Source organism: Amyelois transitella, chromosome 27 (assembly GCF_032362555.1).
Source record: "Amyelois transitella isolate CPQ chromosome 27, ilAmyTran1.1, whole genome shotgun sequence".
Classification (NCBI taxonomy): domain Eukaryota; kingdom Metazoa; phylum Arthropoda; class Insecta; order Lepidoptera; family Pyralidae; genus Amyelois; species Amyelois transitella.
This window is the reverse complement of record NC_083530.1, coordinates 4649019-4655018: the sequence shown is the minus strand read 5'-3', so window position 1 is coordinate 4655018 and position 6000 is coordinate 4649019. Positions and strand designations below refer to the sequence as shown.

The 6000-nt window shown below is 37.2% G+C and overlaps 1 protein-coding gene across 1 annotated transcript in view; it reads left to right on the top strand.

The window, feature by feature from the left end:
- The first annotated feature begins 4923 nt into the window (after window positions 1–4923).
- The window catches only part of LOC106130394 (uncharacterized), a 71533-nt gene continuing 70456 nt past the window's right edge, over window positions 4924–6000 (top strand). Inside the window, exon 1 of the mRNA XM_060952053.1 lies at window positions 4924–4986. The gene's annotated coding sequence lies outside the window, so the exon portion shown is untranslated. The remainder of the gene's footprint in view (window positions 4987–6000) is intronic.

The following is a 6000-nucleotide window of genomic DNA, read 5'->3' as shown; positions in this document are numbered from 1 at the left end:
ACCCAGTTCAACCCAAGGGACAGATTGTTGAAAGTAAACAATGATTTTTGACATTGACACATGTTGTTTGTTAACGTCATTTTTATTTTCTAACGTTACGAATGATGAAGCCAATAAATTGAAGACATTTAGCTAGTTAATACAAAAGTAATCCATGTTTGTAAGATTGTTTAAAAAATAACACTAATAGGAAAAAAAAAACACTCTTGATGATATATAATTTTTAATCATGATAAAATGAAGAATAAATTATTAGGCAGAAATGCATGTTGCGATATTATTTCCTGTTGCCTTCATTTCATGTAAAAATGTTGGACTTTCTGGCTAATTCTTCTCAGCCAACTGAAAAAAATTAAAAGGATTTAATAAAAAATAGTGAATTGAGCAGTTTTCAAATGGTTTATGTGGTGGTTCCCGAACAAAAAGCTGGAAAGGAACTTCTACATCACAACCGTATAATCACGTCTTTATCCCATACGGAGTTGACAGAGCAAACAGTCTCGAAAATACCAAAAGGCTACGTTCAGCTGTATGGCTTGATGATCGAAATGAGATTCAAATAGTGGCGCTTGCTAGCCCATCGCCTAAGCTTATGCCTGATAATGAATTAGACAAAAAATTCAATAATTATTAATGTACTTACGCGCTGTAGCTGTAGCATTCTGCGCCAGAGTCAGTAATCCGATCAGATTTTCCAGCTTGTTGATTGTATGCTGCGCATGCGCAGCCGCCAGCGCTCCAAGTATCGACGTGCCGTTAGCAAACTCATTACCTCTGAAATAATGATAAATAATGTATTTAATTATCAAGCTTAATTTTTTTTATAAACGATTGGCCTGTAGAATAGCAACTTGTCATTCTCTCTGAATCTCAATTTCATCATTTAACCACTTAGCTTTCTCGTTATAATACATGCATATATAAAGCCACATGTATATATCCCTTCCGGGGTAGACAAAGCCAACAGTCTTTAAAAGACCGAAAGGCCACGTTCAGCTATAGGTAAGGCTACGTGATGGAATTGAAATTCAAATAGTGACAGGTCGCTAGCCCATCACCTACTACAGAAATCCCAAGTTTATCCGAAAGGGTTAATAAATGAAGATATGTTAAAAGTCAAAGACCTTGTACTCATAATATAAAAAAAAAAACTTACGTGGAGGCCAGCAAATCGAATAGTCCAAGAAGGGCACGACTGTCTGCTCGGCACGATAGCTGTGAAATAATACATACATACATACAATCACGCCTCTTTCCCGGAGGGGTGGGCAGAGACTACCTCTTTCCACTTGCCACGATCTCTGCATATTTCCTTCGCTTCATCCACATTCATAACTAATGTGAAATAATCATTAGTAGTATTAGAAATTCTTCAATTTAAAGGAACGAGGAAAACCTACATTGTGTTTAGGTAGTCGCAGAGAAATGGTTTTCATATATATAGGTAGATAGAAAGATTCATAAGAGATTGTGGGTTTGAATCCCGCAAGCCACATGTCTTACTGAGAGTATATATTCAAAAAGTCGCTGATGAATGCGGCAAAAAGAATGCAGAGTACATTGCAAGTTGATTGATTTTTATGTATCTATACATATATATAATCACGTCTATGTCCCTTGCAAAGACAGAGCTAACAGTCTTTAAAAGACTGAAAGACCACGTTCAGCTGTATGGCTTAAATGTTGGAACTAAGATTCAAATAGTGACAGGTTGCTGGCTCATCACCAAGAAGAAGAATCTCAGGCTTATGCCTATCCCTTAGCCGCATTTTACGAAGGAAGGTTACATATTATATACATTGGAAGGTTAAGGAGTGGTCCTATTCTCAAGTGCTGCGAACCACGCGGCATTCAATATATGGATGATTAAATTATAATACTCACGAGTAACAATATCAACGGCAAAGCGATTGCGGTACGCGTGAAAAGTGTCACTCCAAAGCCAAGTAGAGAAACGGCCATTATGTTTTTAAATTATACAGTTCTGAGTGTATCTACGGCTGAGTTAGCACTGACGATTATGTGCACAACTGCCCTTATATACTTCTTGTTAATAAAAGCATTTGTTATAGGACTATCTATTGATAACAAATTATAAACAGCTATTCTAACTTTTATTCTGTAGTAGAATAGTAGGTTTATATCCGCATCCGTTTTAACTCGCGAATTTAAAGAGGGGTGTGTAAATGTGTGTCGGCGTGCGGTGTCTCAACAAATAAGCCAAATTTATTAAGAAAGAATTGAGATTCAAATTGCATGTCGTGTGGTTCCCGTCACGTTAGAATACATCCACTCCGTATCTTTCCCATGGACGTAAAATGCGACTAAGCTAATTAACTTGAGATTCTTGTAGGCGATTGGCTAGCAACCTGTCACGATTTGAATCTCAAATCCAAAACAGAACGTGGCTTTTCATTATTTTCAAGACGTTGGCTCTGTCTACCTCGAAAGGGATAAAGGCGTGATTTTAAATGTATGTATCAATTGTGATTAGCATTAAACACGAGTATGCAACTGTCTTCGTCCTTAAATTGGTTTCGTTATTGACATAACAATGCATTCAGAAATCTGAGAAATCTAGCGCAAGAGCATAGGCATTAATGTAATTAATAATGCATGTCTGTCCTTACTCTTGAGTTGATTTGCATACAAATATTGTACCTACTACAACTACATACATACATACATATAATCACGTCCATATCGCTTGCGGAGTAGACAGAGCCAACATACATACATACATAAAAATCACGCCTCTTTCCCGGAGGGGTAGGCAGAGACTACCTCTTTCCACTTGCCACGATCTCTGCATACTTCCTTCGCTTCATCCACATTCATAACTCTCTTCATGCAAGCTCGGCGATTTCGGGTATTTTTGACCTGACCCTTTACCAGGACGTCCTTAATTTGATCAAGATACGTTCGTCTAGGTCTTCCCACTCCGACCTTTCCCTCCACACTCTCTTTGTATATCTGCTTAGTCAACCTGTTTTCATTCATCCTCTCCACATGACCGAACCATCTCAACATACCCTTTTTCAAGCCAACAGTCTTGAAAAAACTGATATGCCCCGCTCAGCTGTTTGGCATAATGATAGAATTGAGACTCTACACTTCACACTTTTCCAATAGCTTCTTCAATAGTCAAAACCATTTGTCAAAAACCATAGCGTCGACATTAGTCTACATACATAATATCACGTCTAAACCCTTGATGGGGCAGACAGAGCCAATAGTCTTGAAAGACTAATAGGCCAGCCAGCCTTTCAGCTGTTTTGCTTAAAGATGGAATTGAGATTCAAACTAATACAGATTGTTAGCACATCGCCTAAAAGAAGAATACCAAGTTTATAAGTCTTTTCAAGTCTGGCTCTGTCTACCCCACAAGGGACATTGCGGTACCATCATTATTAGGTTTCGTGATTTTCCAATCGCGCTTCCAGATTAAACTTTAAAAAGATTCAGAAGCACATTTCTGAAGATTGGATCCATCAAATGGGCGATTCTGGTGAATTTTCATGACTCCAGGAATAAATAGGTTTTGTGAAATCGACTTTTCCGCATGGCATAAAAATTTTGTGTCTTTATCTTAGTGCTATTATTTTATTACTTATTAGCTGTGCCCGCGACTTCGTCCGCGTGGAATAGTTATTTTGGGCATCATTGAAGACCTCAAGGATGAATAATTTTCCCCGTTTTTTTTTCCCGTTTCCCGTTTGCCATTTTATTACTTTTTTCACATTTTCCATTATTTCTTTGCTCCTTAGGGTTGCAGCGTGATGTTATACAGCCTAAAGCCTTCCTCGATAAATGGTCTATTCAACGCAAGAATTCAATTCAATGGTCTTACAACAAAAAATTTTTCAATTCGAACAAACAAACTCTTCAGCTTTACAATATTAGTATAGACTAGCGACGCGCTTCGGCTTCGCGCGGTTAGGATTTATACATTAAAAATATTTTAATTTTATTGTAATATGCCAACGTTTTTAGACTAAACCTTTACTAACCTGTCTGAGTAGGTAACCTGTACTTCTTCATTTTGTTGTTTAGTAATGATACTTTATAAATAAAAAGGGTTCCCTTTACTTACCATGTTTCAAGATTTGAAAGTTCTACAAATAAAATTTAAGATTTCTAGACCAGAAATAGCAGTAAATAACCAGGCTACTGGCTACCCTCTCGAATCAAAAATCTAATTTAGAAAAGTTGGGCAGAACCCCTGATTGCGGACCTAGGATCCCCTTTGTGACATGAGGGTGCAACCACGGATATATAGTAGAACTGAAAGCGCTGTGCCAAGCGCGTGTGGAGCCATACCAACTAATATTATAAATGTGAAAGTAAGTTTGTTTGTTTTCGCGTCACGCGCTATCTACTGAATACATACATACATACATATCGTCACGTCTATTTCCCTTGCGGGGTAGACAGAGCCAACAATCTTGAAAAGACTGAATGGCCACGTTCAGCTATTTGGCTTAATGATAGAATTGAGATTCAAATAGTGACAGGTTGCTAGCCCATCGCCTTAAAAAGGATCCCAAGTTTGTAAGCCTATCCCTAAGTCGCCTTTTACGACATCCATGAGAAAGAGATGGAGTGGTCCTATTCTTTTTTGTATTGGTGCCGGGAACCACACGACACTACTATCTACTACCTACTGAATCTTCTACTATCTACTGAATCTTCTTGAAATTTTGCGTGTATAAAATATTAAGAGTCTGAAGAAAGGTACCTATCGTCCCGGTAAGTAATAAAGTTATGATACTTCTAGGTAAGTAATGATTTTTGAACGCTTTTTTTCAGAAAGAATTGTCATATCCAGATTTTTTATTTCAGGGTATGCAAGGAGGATGCGCGTGTTGCGGGGGGATTTGCGTTTTCGGGAGGGGTGGGGATGCCAAATATTCAGTGCTGTTTCAGCGATCGAACGGCGCGGTCGCATCTCGCGTTCACTCGTGATACACCACAGCTTCGTTACCGGTGAGTGAAATAAATTCAATTAATAATTGGAAAATCGGTGGGTGTAGTTAATTGAATTTGTGGAAATTTTGTATAGTGAAAGGTATGAAAGTGTAAATTTAGGTTTGTTATATTTTCCTTGAAAAAAAAAACGGGATATAAATGTTTGTGTTCGAAGTTATATTTTTTTTTACGACAGGATTCTGAGATAATTATCTTTTTTTTTAATTAAACTCGCTTTTTGAATACGATTTCTAAGAATTCCCCGCTGGGAAAAGAAAAATGCGTAAATGTATATAATAAATGGTGTTTATCAGAAGAAATTTAAGAAAATAATCCTTTTTTACCTACCAGTCTAAAAAAGTTGGTTTAATTTGGGTTCATTTTTAATATTTTATGTTTATTAGCTTTCGTAAAATTGGTATAAGTTTTGGTTTGATAGGTATAGTGTAGGACTGGGTGAACCGCTTTGACTGGGTGGGGGAAATTTCCAATAAGAACGGGGAAAACAGGATAAACCGCGGATGATGTCAAAGACAAAGGGTATTTATTATTATTTTAATCTAGCAGTCCTAACATAAAAATATGATAAAGTATAGTAAGTAAGGGTGGCTGGATGAATGTTTGTGACTCTTTCACACAAAATCTATTGAACGGATTTTGATAAAATTTGGTAGGTACCTACTTGGTTAGAATATAACTTGAATAACATACTAGTTTTTATCCCAAAATTCCCACGGGGGCGAAGCCCCAGAGCGTAGCTAGTACTTAATGATTTCACGGAATAGGTATTTAAAATCTTTTCAGTCTTGTCAGTCTTGTGTCAAGTGTGATTATCTGCTCGACGTGTTTCAACCCTCGGGCCTCACATCACAAGCATGTGGTTTTGTGTTATATTTTAAGGAACCAATGGACCATCTATATAGAAGAACGTGACGTAACAAACAGACAGACAAAGCATTTAAACAAAAAATAGAAGAATGGGAAGTACTCGTACTTCAATTCACGTGTGTAGGTCTTAGAGTATAAACTTAA